Source organism: Xenopus laevis, chromosome 5L, assembly GCF_017654675.1.
Source record: "Xenopus laevis strain J_2021 chromosome 5L, Xenopus_laevis_v10.1, whole genome shotgun sequence".
NCBI classification, from domain to species: Eukaryota; Metazoa; Chordata; class Amphibia; order Anura; family Pipidae; genus Xenopus; species Xenopus laevis.
Window position 1 is genome coordinate 127293152 of NC_054379.1, and position 15073 is coordinate 127308224.

Sequence of the window (15073 nt, forward strand, 5' to 3'; positions counted from 1 at the left end):
TGCAGTGTTTAAATACCCTTGAAGGTAGTTCATAGGATATAGCAAAAAATTGAGGCGTTAACTCTTTGTAGCAACTTTTCATTTGGTTCTATTGTTTTATAATTTTTATAACTGTTTGCCTTCCTCTTCTGCTCCTTGCTGTAGTTTTCAAATTGGGGTCACTAACTACCAAAACCACTTATGGCCTGTGTGGATGCAATTTTTTTTGTTATTATTACTTTTTTCTCTTTTTTTATTCAGGCCCTCTCCAATTTATCTTGCACTTTGACATTCAAACCACTGCCTGGTTGCCAGGACACTTTGGACCCTGGCAACCAAATTGCTGCTAAAATTGCTGCTGAATAAAAAGCTTAAGGATTCAAATTCTACCAAAATAAAAAATTAAGACCGATTGCAAATTGTCTCAGAATGGGAACTTTTTTATTTTTTTTTGCTCACATTATTTTCCCATGAATATTTAGCAAACTGGGCTTATTTATCTTGTGGATGAGTTTTATCTGCATCTTTATGTAGTAGCTGTGATTATAGAATGGTATGTTCCACAAAGGAAAGGTTCTGTCCAGAGGGACATTATTCAGGAATATGGGGGATGCTTTGTGGCACCCTCACTGCACCCCTAATACAGCACAGCATTTGCTTTGGTGAGATAGATCACGGATGAATAAAGACAAATAGATGCTGATGACACATGATGTTGACACATGAGAACTTTATCCTTCTAGTTCTGGCATTCTCCCAGACAGAGCACATTTGTTGATATGAGCAGAGGGTTACAATAGTGTGACTAGTGTCAGCAGTTTTGCTCTGTCTGCATGAGTCAGCATCTGCACACAACAAAACAAACAAACAAAAGGATAGAATCTATGAAGACACACATTTCCCTGTATACGAGTGTGTGTGTGGGATTTGTATGTTGTCAGATACATTTTCATAATTTTTTTAAATATAGTAGCTAAAGGGCCCTGTAAGCCTATATAGATGTAGCATATACTGTGTAGTGTTTCACACAACACCATACAATTTCCAGGACAACCTTGCTCCTTGAAGATAGTAATCCCAAATTATGCATCTATCCCGATTCTCTTCACCACAAATTTACAAAATGCGTCAACTTTTTCCATTCCGCTGTGACTTATATTTGTGGAGACTTGTCACATAATAGTAATACATTTAAGTCTACGGGTGTTTTTCCATGAAATCCATACCTGGCAAACTATTTTGCTCATCATTAGTACTCCCAAAGCATATCAGTTGCCCCCATATGGGTTGGATGGGGTCCTTATATATATATAAAAAAGAAAATGTTGCCCCATTCCAGCAGAAGGCTTCCCTTGCTTTATTTTCTTTGGGGTGGGTGCTCCAAAATTTAGGTCCTACAAATGACCACTAACTTTCCTATAACCCCCGACTCACTACTTTCCAGTAGAGTGTGGGGTCAGGTATTGCAGGCGATGTGAGGAGTTAACAATCCCTACTGTTTGGAACAGTATGACCTGCCGTGACGATTAGGTCCCAAAGGTCCAGGTGTAGTGACTGTAGTTCCTGTTCACTAGTCTACATAAAAGGAAGCACATGGGGGCATGTTTACTAACACTGGAGATAAATATCTCTGGAGATATCCGAAGATGTTGCCCATGGCAACCAGTCAGCAATTGGATTTAATCCTACAAGTTAGAAAACAAAAGCAAAGATCTGATCTGCTATCGGAAACATCTCCAGAGATCTCCCGAGATATTTATCTCTAATGTTAGAAGACACTCATTGTGAATTCAGTGTGGCATTTAAATCTGTGCCTTTAAAAGGTTGGTGTACAAAGGAAGATGTACCTTTCTTCTGTGTTATTTATTTAATAAATCTAGTTTCTTGATTAAAACCACTAGTACCCAAGTCGTTTTGTGAGAGCAAATATGTTAAGAGTTATAGTTCAGCCAGGAGACCAGGCCTGGTACTGTATCTGTATATTCTTGTAAATGCCAGAGGGGCTGCTGTATGACGCCATTCTTTATTTTGGGCTTGTGGTGGGCTGATTGGACCTATGTGTACCTGATATGCAATGGTAGGGTCTATTACCTTCCTCCAGTAAAGCAAAGGACCAGCTGCATGAAGCAATGCTCTGCCCTTGAGTGCAGCGGGAACAGGTACCACCAAGTATGTATAGTGCTACAGTATCATACTTGGGTAGACATAAGCTGCCCACTTATAGACCTGACAGGGAACCACAAATTGTGGTTGGTTCCCTGACAACCAATAAATTGTAGTCATCTGAATGGGGTTTCCCTTTTAGTACAGTACTGTAATATATATTAATATTAATGGTTAAATTATTTTTTTAGTAGACTCAAGGTTTGGAGATCCAAATTACGGAAAGATCCTGTTTCCTGATTACCCTAGGTCCTGAGCATTCTGCAGAATTGGTCCCATGCCTGCAGGGCAGCCATCAGGGGGGAGAGTTGTAGGGGGCCCCGAGGGTAAGGGGGGCCCGGCCACGCCACGCTTACTTGATTATCCGGGCCCCCCATCTTTCTGAGAGCTGCTGACTTTGGGAAGGCATGGACGTTTAAGGGGCCCTGGCCACCAATTTTCTTATAATGGGGGGGGGCCCTGGCCACCAATATTTTTTAATGGGGGGGGGCCCTGGCCACAAATGTTTTTTTATGGGGGGCCCTGACCACCAATATCTTTTTATTTTTTATTAACATGTGGGAACCCTAGCCACCAATATTTTTTTGGTTTTTTTACTGTGTGGTGGGGAGGGCGGACCTGTAGGTGGGGCTTGCGGTGGGCGCAGCACAGGGGGCCCAGGAAATTTTGTCGTACGGGGCCCTGCGATTTCTGATGGCGGTCCTGCCTGCATGTACAATATCACTTTGAGCCAGCTCCAGTGCTTGCATGGGTTTTCTCCAGGCATTCAGTTTCCTCCCACAATCCAACATATAGACAGGTTAACTGGCTCCGGCTAAAACTGACAACAGTATAAATGTGATCACTTACAATGGAAGCATCACTGAGGAAGGCACTTAACAGTCTTTATAAACTGCTGTGGAGTATGTCGACACTATATTGATAAAGGATAATACCTGACGAAGGGGCCTGTATGCTCTCAAAGCTTGCAATGGTTACTTATTCAGTTAGCTAATAAAAGGTATCGCCAAACTTTACATTTTCCCCATTGCTTTCAAAACTGTACTTCTACTTCCTACACTCACACACCCTCTAAAATGCAGCATTTGTCCACCAAGACATACCTGTATCTATTCTTCCTGTTAATATATTGCCTAGTGCAACACTTTACTTAATAGATTTCCATTTTGCATAGGTTTTGACTATAGTGAATGCTGATCTGAATGGTTATAAAACACCATCCAAGGCATCAATGAAGAAAAACAAATATTGTTGGGGTCCAATTTTGCTCAAAAGTCCACTGAATTTTTTAAAAGACATGTTTGTCCCTGATCTTACAGGCTATTTTGTTCTTATTGAATACATTGTCTCTGCACTGTATCTGTATTTACTAATAAAAACTATACCATACAATATTTTCTGATCTAGAAATTGCATTGCTATAATGATAATGTTTCACTTAAATATCATTGTGGTAAATAAGGGTGTTAATGCGTAAAGGCCAAAGTAACTGCTTAAAATAACATTTACATAATAAACTGAATGCATGTACTGTATGCAATGTAGTTTATTCTTTAAGGCATGAATCAGTTTGCTTTTATGTCAACTATATCATTGCTATCTAATCTAAACCAGATCAAAGCAAATAAAGTGCTTACAAACTCAAAAAGCAAATATATCAAAACTTAATTGGGACATCAAGGCTTTGCCTCCGGCTTTCAAAAACACAAACCTCTCCAAACAAAGATATAGCGGAATTAAACACAACAATGAGCAATTTTAAGCCACATTTTACTATACCTAAACTTTCAGCTTTATGTTGAGGCAAAAGGAACTTCTAAGTCCATTTCCAAAGAACAAGGTGCAAATGCCTCAATGCAGAGCTCCCTTAGCGCTCAAATTAAATGACCCCAAAAGTCTTGTAGAAATTGTGAAAAGGGTGAAATACCCTATTACAGTAATAACTAAAATTACATGAAAACATTTTTAAAACATTAAAGCACGAGGAATCTAATAATGTAAAAAAATAATCATTTAACAGCTTTATAGATATTTTCTCTTTTCAAGGCAAAGCAACACTTGTGAGTCTCAGTAAGTGAGCTGAGAGTGGAAGGTGAAAGGCATTCAAGGGCGTTTAAGAACTGCCGAGTTTACTTGGGATGTTAATACTGTGTAAACTCCCTTAATGAGTTTGTTTATTTGAGAAGAAAAGGTTCCTTCTGTTATCTACTATTCAGGTTTTTGTTTTAACCTGTAACTATATAAATAGATAAGATCTAGATTCACAGCTACCTGTTCATAAAGTTTTGAACTATTAATGTTTTCTACTTTGCCAGTTTCAGTTGAACTGGAAATTGCCTATTTTTAAAGCTTCAAATGTTTTCCATTGCATGGAGTGATGTTGAAGTAGTAGCCAATGTAGTAATGGAAATTGAAAGTACAGTAGTAACAGGTACTGTATGGGACCTGTTAACTAGAATGCTCGAGACCTGGGGTTTTCCAGATAACAGATTTTTCAGTTATACGTATCTACAAAAAAAACATGAAAACATTAAGAAAACCCAATAGGCTGGTTTTGTAGGGACTCGTCCTGGTGGTCTAGTGGGCCGGTGGGGGACGCCCACCGAGCCTTCTGCAGAGACACCGTGCCGTGCGAGTGACATCATTATGTCTTTTGCTGCGAAATTCGATTATTTAAAGGGGCTTCAAGCCCAAACTCATTGCCGGTTGCAAGGATTCTGCGGGCATGAACACGCACGTCAAGATGGGTGCCGAAGGTGGACGCATGTGCGTCATCTTACGTCGCGCTCCAAAACGGACTCGGGCCCTGAAAACGTCCGCTAACGTGAACGTACGCGGCGTGGTGACGCAGGCGTCATTACGTTTAGCGCCAAAACACCCTCTTTAAAAGGACGCTCAGGGGAAGGCTCTGTGCTTCCTGATAAAAACTTACTCATGTACTTTTTGGAATCCTGACTATTTGATTCCGGTTTTCGACTTCGGCTTTGAATCTTGACTTCGCTGAACTCCGCCTGCATCTCACCCCAGCCTGTTTATCCGTTTACGATTGAGCTATGCCTGCATCTGACTCTTGCCTGTTTATACGATTACGATTGAACTCCGCCTGCACTTCGGCCTGCCTTTCGACTACTCTTCTGTCTACCCCTACTATATTACTACTTCCTGCAACAGCTTGTGACGATCCTGCTTGACCTCTTCTCCTCACATCTGGACTCTAGACAGATGAGGCCTGACACCGTTGTTAGGTCTAATTTGATTAGTTCCAAGACTTCAGGCTGGCAATGACAATGGTAGATAAATTATCCTATACCCATACCAGTAACCACGTGATTATGAAGTTCCAAGTACATGTACTCTACCATAATAACTAAAACTTAACTGAAATTATTTGAGGTGCCTTATTGAATAATATAAATATTTAAGGGATTTTGGAATATGCCTGTATATGTGGACATGGTACCATAGTTCACTATTGTTTATTCTCTTTGATGAAGTCATATTGGCTTTCTCAACAAAACCTTCTGCTTTGTTTATATTGCAGCTTGTTAAACTTTAAGTCTTTATTTTACCCAGTTGTCCCATTTATACACTTATCAAGGCAAATGCATCCAACAGAGCAAAAATCATCTCTTGCTTTTACTTACCATTAGTTTTTCTAAAGACAGATCTGAATAAAACAAACCCCAAGTAGCTGTATATTATTTTCCCTTGCAGTCAGTAAATCTTTGCAAATCACTTCTAAGTTCTACAGTTTATAAATGCTGCTCCAGAAAGCTCAGTGTTTGTGCCAGAACTGAAGCAGAGGTTGTCCCATGTGGGTATTGGGGCCAGTACCAAATGTGGCTGCAATGTTTATGCCATTATACAGCTCTTTTTTTGAACACTATATTATAACACCCGGTTTGCATGGAGCAAAAAATACCTTTTTTCATTTTAATAACATCTTTTCTACTGAATTTCAAAATAAAGTTCAAGTTGTCATATTTTTTATTAAAAAACAAAATGTAAGCATATATTCAGTCTTTAAAGAGGCTGCATAAGATAAGCAGATCTGCAAGAGATAAGCAGATAAGGTACAAGATAATGTGGGTCAAAGAGGCTGAGTATAAATTAGGGCTGAGTTATTGGAGTGTAGAATCAAGGAATTCCATATGATCTTAGTCCATATCCAGACATGTTGGTATTTCTGACCTGGTGCAGTCCTTTCTTAGTCCACATAATTAGCCATAAATCCAAGGCCCAGGTTTAGTCCATTCTTCAGAAAATTGAAAGTTTCCCTTAATTTATATTCCCACACTTTTTTTTCATTATATGTTTTAAAATTGCACTTAAACGTATGTATACAGACATCAATAGAAAAGAAAAGGACAGTGTGAGGTCACGACCAGCAAACAGCACAGCGAGGTTGACCCGAACCCGCCGACCCACGGGTATCAGTAGCAGTAAACCATAGCAACAAATCAGCAGGTAACATTTACTGGTCACCTGTTTAAAAGCAAACATCTTATTGGTTGCTATGGGTAACTGCTCCTGGGCAAACTTAGTGCCTTTCATTACATATGGGGCATACATGTTTGTAACTCTATATAATTACAGAATTAAGCTTTATCTCAACAATATATTGTAGTCGAATAGTCCAAGGCTTCGTAATGCTCCATGGTATATAGATCCTTTAAGTCTCAGTCCAAAGGTGGCCAGCGATGTTGCCAAATGAGCAGATCTCTCCCCGATATGCCCACATTGAAGTGGACAATATTGGGCTGATCCAATCAGAGGCCCTAAAGCCCAAGGATCGGATCAGAATGGAGGCCAAACGGACGGTCGCATCGTGGGACCGCATCAACAAAAAGATGCGACTGCTATCCGACAGGATTTTTTAACCTGCCCAATCGGCATCTGGCTGACTTTCGGGCAGATATCGATCGGGGACTTGGTCTGTCGGAAGCTTTTATCGGCCCGTGTATGGGGGCCTTTAGATTTATACAGGGCCAATATTTTTTGAGGTTTAGGAGTAAGATTTAATAGTTGAAGCCCACATTAAGGTAAAAAAACAATATAAAAAACAATATATATATATATATATATATATATATATATATATTGTATTCAGCAGTAGAGTGAACTGTATTCATTGCAGTACAATGAAAAGTATTATTTTTGTTATTTATTGTGGTTCTTTATCCTCAGGAGGTTTGTAAATGACAGAAATGACTTTTATAGGAAGACCGTCAATACTCATTTGTCCTACCTGTAAGCATTTACTATGGAAATGTAAAGCACCAAGGAAATCAGAAGAGCTGTTAAGTAGCACTAATGCATCTAAGTGAATAGCAGTCCAGTGATTAGCCTTTTATTTGTTGCAGTTATGCACAACCTTATTTACAGACTAATATCCACCTGTTTAGTAACTTATATGGAAGCCACTGCCTGCACCTGTCGCACTTGCAGAAAACGTGCCAAGAAATAAAAGGTCGGAACGAGAATGCTAGGATAGTATGTTAGCACACTGTACTTGTATATTAATAAGCCATCTCTTTGGCACCAAAATCATTTTATCAGCTATAGTTTTCCGGCAAGGTCTATATTCGGTCAGCGATCAAAGCTGTCCCCATACATCATTCTGTCCCTGTTTGTGAATGATACATTGAAATTATATTTGTAAACTACAAGTAAAACCTTTGAGCATTCCATTAAAATAACTATGTAATAGGTTAGCTGTGTGTAAACATAGATGACTATGGATTAAAATTCTAGAAAATCTCAGCAAAAATGTTTCAATTGTGCTTGAATTTTTGACATCCATCAATTGTAAAATTCAAATGAGAAAATGTGGCCACTAAAACCTGCCAAAAAGTACTCGCACAAACCTTCCCGAAAGGTAGAGATCCCTGGTGCACAGCAAAATGGAGGAAACGGCAGCCTCACGATCCAATGGCGACAAGAAATTCACCGGCACACAGGTAATGCAAGCAGGTTATACCTTACTAGGAGTTTATTGCAGCATGCAACGTTTTATGCTTGATAAAGGGGGTAACCCCGAAACGTTGCATGCTGCAATAAACTCCTAGTAAGGTATAACCTGCTTGCATTACCTGTGTGCCGGTGAATTTCTTGTCGCCACTAAAACCTGGCCAGCTTCAATAGAAGTCAGCGGGATGTGCATTTTTAGCATGAAATTGTTTTGTTATAATTGTTACTTTTAGAGTTTTTGATAAATGATGACGTTTTTAAAAATGGACAGAACAATTTGAATTCTTTCCATGAGAATGCCTCCTTTCCCCAGGTTAAGCCTGTCGTTTTTTGTAGGTAAAGCGCAGCTCATTATACGGAGGCTTCTCAGTGGGCCGATGATTTGTTTGACTTTGTTCTTTGTGACCAGGAAGTAAAATGTGACTTTAGTTTAATCCTATTCATTGAGCCCATATTGAAAAAGGGGTATACTGTCCCTTTAAAGAAAAACAGGGGAAAGCTTACGATCACTAGGCAGTGCCCTCTATATACTGGAGCTTTCAGCTGCAGTTACAGAGTACTGTTAAAGGGGTGGTTCACCTTTAAGTTAACTTTTAGTATGTTATAGAATGGTCAATTGTAAGCAACTTTTCTATTGGTCTTCGTTATTTATTTTTTATAGATTTTTTTAATTATTTGCCTTCTTCTTCTGAGTCTTTTCAACTTTCAGATAGGGGTCACTGACCCCATCTAAAAACAAATGCTCTGTAAAGCTACAGATTTACTGTAAGGCTGGAACTACACAATGCGTCTTCATCAGATTTGACGCAATGAGAGGTAACGGATGCAACGAGATGGATGCAATGAAAATAAAATAAAAAAATTTGTAAAAAGCCTTTTATTGTGCAAAATCAGCATTTCAGTCACATATTCAGACCTTTATATAAATATACTGTATATAGGCACAGAGAAGAGAGTTTTAAAAGTCAAAAACAAAACATCATGTTATTAACACTTTATTTTTTCCAGAGGGTTTTCCAGATAACGGATCTTTGGATTTTCATACCTTTAGTCTACTAGAAAATCATGTAAACATGAAATAAACCCAATAGGCTGGTTCTGCTTCCAATTAGAAATGATATATATATATATATATATATATATATATATATATATATATATATATATATATATTTTATATATATATATATATATATATATCATTTCTAACCAGCCTATTGGGTTTATTTCATGTTTACATGATTTTCTAGTAGAATGAATATAAAGTAGGTAGGTAGGTAGGTATGAATATAAAGTAACAAAGTAAAGTATTCTTTTTTCTGTTTTGGGAATTCCGAAGAGCAGGCTAAGGTCAATATGGTTTTGTTAAACAGCGCCGATTTAAAATTAGCTTAGAATTAGTTTCTCCATGTGATTATGTTTAGGAACTAATCGTGATTGCTCATGTCATCTGGCACTCATCATAATCACTGCTTCTCATTTGTGGGCCCTTGTTAAAAGAATGACTAGTTGAAGATTCCAGTGCATATTTTCTCCTACATAAGCACAGGATACTATTACCAGAACAACCCAAGTTCTGTAGGGGATTCATGAAGTGTCATAGATCTGAGTGAAAAAAATCTAGGCCGCTGCCCTTTCCCATGACCTTGACTAAAATTCCTGTCTACTTTGACCAACAGAAAGAAAGCATGCATGAAAGCTGCTTTTCTTTTAAAGCAGAGACTTCTGCTCTTAAGGCTGTAGTTTAGGAATTTGCATTTTACCTCAACTTGCCTCCCCTCATGCAGCATATCTTCATTATTGCAGAAATAATATATACACATTTTCAAATATTTATTGGAATTACTTTTAAACTACATTTATTGGCATAAAACATAGCTTGATATGTAAATATAACAACAGATTAAGTCCACCTGAGACGAGAGGTTTGTTAACAAGTAGTTAATACATGTGTTCCTTCTCACAAAAATATATAATATTATTTATAGTGATGGGCGAATTAATTCGCCTGGCACAAATTCACAGCGAATTTCCATGTTTCGTCGCCGGTGAATAAATTCACCGGTGTCAATTTCCGATTTTCGCGTTTTTTTCGTGAAAACGTTCGAATTGCTCGATTTTTTCTTGAAAACGTTTGAATTGCTAGATTTTTTGTGAAAACATTAGAATTGCTCGATTTTAGTGAAAACGTTGGAATTGCTAGTTTTTTTGCTGAAAACGTTCGGATTGCTCAATTTTTTTTTGAAAACTTTGAATTGCTAGATTTTTTCGTGAAAACTTTCGAATGTCACTATTTTTTCGTGAACTTTTTTCGCAAATTTTCCACCGTTTCACGAATTTTGCGCGAAATTCTCAGAAACTGGAGAAATTAGCCCATCACTAATTATTTATAATGCTTTCTTCCTTAAGGGTAGAACTCCACGGGCGAGTTTAAATGCGATACCATCCTTCCGACGCATTGAGACTAATCGGATGTCAGATGTGCTGAATCTAAGGAAAGTAATAGCAATGTCAGATGTTGTCGCTGCTTGCATCCATCATGGCACGACTGTCGGCTGAAAACACAACATGCAGCATTCAAATCCGACAGTTGTGTTGGTTGCGCGCAGTGACAACATACATCATTCCTGTTACCGTAGATTCGGCGCATCTGACATGGCGACTGCGATTAGTCTCAGCGTGTTGGAACGAACGGTATCGCATTTAAAGTCGCCCATGGAGTTCTACCCTTAGGGTCTTCACAGATGCACATTGTAAAGTCTGTTTGTGTTGCCATAGGTTGCAACTGTTATTCAATGCAAACAGTCACCAAGTCTTGTCAATAAACTAATCTGCATGTAGCCTTGTGTGCCTGATTCATTAGTTTTTGTGCTTACAATTTAGAGGCCAATTCAAATTTAAGTCTCAATCATAGACTAAAAACTGTGATTAAACCTAGGGGCCCATTTATTAAGCCTTGATTTTTTTTCTGGTTGAGGTTTCTAGGGGAAAAGCTAGATTTTTTTTGTTGTGGGGAAAAAAAACTCCATCTCAAACCTTTCGAGGTCATGTAGCAGTTATGATCTGTGTTCTGATAAAGTCTGGGTTTTCGTTTGATAATCCAAAAAAATTTAGTTTTTGCAGTGGAAATTCGGTTAAAAAAAAGTTGAGATTTAGGAGCGTCAATCATATGATAGAAGTTGACATTCGATTTTGTCACTCCGATTGTTAGAGAAAAATGATTGCTAAAGGAGTTCAATTCATGGGGGTATATTTATCAAAGTGTGAAATACCGCCTCTTTCCTTCAATTTCTATGGCATTTTTAAAGGCGTATTTATCAAAGAGGGAACTTTCACTTTCACCCATTGATAAATACTCTTTTAAAAAATCCCATAGTAATGAGTGGAAAGTGGGGGAATTTCACTCTAGTGGACTGTTGTGATCTCGGACTTCACTCTTTGATAAATATACCCCATGGAAAGGAGTGTGGTCAACTTTGTTTACATAAAAAACTGAGATAAATTCAATTTAGTAAATAAACCCCGCAGAAGCATTTTTTCTCAATTGCTAGCATATTCACAAAACACTCAAATCTTTAAAAAGTTGCTCTGAAAGTAGATCAGAAGAAAACTGCATTCATCTATTCATTGTTAAAAAATAAACAAGCTAAACATTCAAATTTCAAAATTGCTTGAATGCTGACTTCTAAGCTTGTCAGGTATTAGCTGTCAAATTTTGACATTGTAATATTTGAGAGTTTCAACTGATAAACTTGAAAAAAATCTGAGATTGCACTTTTTGCAATTATTTTGAAAGTGTGGAAAGAAATGATCTTTAATAAACCTTAGGGGCAGATTCACTAAGGGTCGAATTTCGAAGTTAAAAATACTTAGAAATTCGACCCTCGAATTGAAATCCTTCGACTTCGAATATCGAAGTCGAAGGATTTAGCACTAAACGTTCGATCGAACGATCGAAGGATTTTTCGTTCGATCGAACGATTAAATCCTTCGAATCGAACGATTCGAAGGATTTTAATCAAACGATCGAATGAATATCCTTCGATCAAAAAAAGTTTAGCAAGCCTATGGGGACCTTCCCCATAGGCTAACATTGACTTCGGTAGGTTTTATCTGCCGAAGTAGGGGGTCGAAGTATTTTGAAAGTGTGGAAAGAAATGATCTTTAATAAACCTTAGGGGCAGATTCACTAAGGGTCGAATTTCGAAGTTAAAAATACTTCGAAATTCGACCCTCGAATTGAAATCCTTCGACTTCGAATATCGAAGTCGAAGGATTTAGCACTAAACGTTCGACCGAACGATCGAAGGATTTTTCGTTCGATCGAACGATTAAATCCTTCGAATCGAACGATTCGAATGATTTTAATCAAACGATCGAATGAATATCCTTCGATCAAAAAAAGTTTAGCAAGCCTATGGGGACCTTCCCCATAGGCTAACATTGACTTCGGTAGGTTTTATCTGCCGAAGTAGGGGGTCGAAGTTTTTTTTAAAGGGAAAGTACTTCGACTATCGAATGGTCGAATAGTCGAACGATTTTTCGTTCGAATCGTTCGATTTCGTTCGAATTCGAACGAATTTAACCAATTCGATGCTCGAAGTACCCAAAAAATACTTCGAAATTCGAATTTTTTTCATTCGAATCCTTCACTCGAAGTTAGTGAATCTGCCCTTTAGTGTATACGACCTATGGTTGCTGTATATTGAATGCAGATTTGCACACACATCAACACAAAAAAAAAACAGGAATGAATGGCAAAAGTCAAATTTTTTGGCATGAGTTTTTGCTTGGAAAAATGTGTCTTTTTACACAAGAACAAATGCAGCGATAAAATGTCCACACTTCAATGACAATCAGACAGTCACTGGTAGCCACGTCATAGCCCCACCCCTGATGTCATCAACACGCCCCCGATACGTCATTGACCCACCCCCATTACATCAAGACATCACCCCTGCTTGAAGTTAGCCGCGGGTAAAGGTGGCAAACGTAAGGTAAGGTTGATATTATTCAAAGCATTGTAAACCTCTAGAGATGAACAGTTTAGTTACAGTGATATCATAAACCCAAGCTTGGAATAAGACATCATGCCTAATCCAAAATATAAACCTCACAAATTCTATCCACAATTACTATGAACTTATCATTACTGACAAGTACCAACCTAGCCCACAGCATGACAGCATGGCACTATAGGTTACCAGAGAATACATACATGAAAATATATTACAGCTGAGCTCCAACTGGCTGGATATCTATTTATGTATCGCATTTATATTATAAAACATGCACTTAGCAGGGCTGAATTGATTGCAAACTAATTATATTTAAACTGCAAGGATTTTTACTTAGCCCAGCTCCATGTGTTTTTAATGTGCATCATCTGATCTCTGGAAATCTGAAGTCCCAAGGAATTGCTGTCACTGGCAATGTACCAGATCGTCATTACTGACAAATTAAATTATTTACATTTCTAATAGTCAGAATGCACTTCTCAGGGGGAAATTCCTTAGAGACCATTAGGGATAATACAGAGATAGAAACATTCTATAAACACCCTTGGAATACCCAACTCCTAAAAGACCAGACTGTCCAGACACTTTCAGCAGTTTTAGAATTAGAGACAAGAAACGTTTCCAAGAATTATGTTACCCTTAAAAGGAACTGTTTGTGGTATCTAATGGGTTTAGTGATCTAGGAGTATGACCTGATATCACTGACATGTCAAAATATCTGATAATAGGATACTGCAGGAATAGCGTTAGCAGCAGTTATTTACTAAAACTCAAATTGATATTTTTATTATTGAATCAATCTCCACCAAACTCCCATATACGATTTTATCTTATTTATCAATAAAATTACTTGAAAAAGTTGGGTTGGAAAAAAACCGGTATCATACAAATTTTTTGGATTTGACGCCTAAATCTCTCGATTTTTTCACGATATCTTCAAATTGTTAAAGGGACATACAGTATACTTTATCCTCAAATTGGAAAACTGGGCAGAAAACTGGAAAATGAGGTTCAATTTTTCAAAGTGCAAAGTTGTACACTGTCCTTGAAATTAAATTGAAAGTTATATGTATTTCTGAAAATCTGAATACTAAAAACTCAAAAAATGCGAGTTTTTTTTACTATAAAATCCGAATTTTCAGTGGAAAAAGCTAAAATTTTTCGAGATATATTATACCCTGAGGATGCAAAAAGTCTGAAGCCGAAAAGTTGCCCTCTCAGACCTGCCGAAGTTGTAAATAAATCAATGAGAGATTTCTTAACTCCCTATTTGGAAGTTTCTGTGGTCTGTGCTGGAATTAGCTGCAAAATCTGACTTTTTCGGGGAAAAATCCCCAAAAAATTATGCTTTTTCCTGAAAAGTACAAATTTTATCTGGATTTTTGCCCGAAAAAATCATGCGATTCAGTAAAAAAACTCCAAAAAGATCATATGACTAGTGATGGATGAATTTGTCCTTTTTCGCTGTGCAATGAATTTCAAAATCTGCGTTTCACGAGGAAATTCATGAAACTGGAGAAAAATTAGCGAAACAGCGATTTTGCCGCCAATGCCCATTAAAGTCAATGGGCGTCCTTTTATTGTCGCCGGCGCTTAAATTAGCAAATTCTCACGTCAAATTTGCACATTTATTCGCCAGTGCCGAAACGGGCAAATTCACAGCAAATTCATGCCTTCACCCATCACTACATATGACATGGGGTTTCACTCTATTTCAGTGAGTTTTTCCCAATCCAATTAAACTGAGATTTTCATAAATTGGATTTTGATAAATAACCCCTCAACTGTAGTGGGAAGGAGCTTTTCTTAATTGAGAAGGATCTGGGGATTTTTGTAGATAACACGTTGTCTAATTCCGGGCAGTGTCATTCTGTGGCTACTAAAGCAAATAAAGTTCTGTCTTGAATGAAAAAGGGCATTAACTCAAGGGATGAAAACATAAT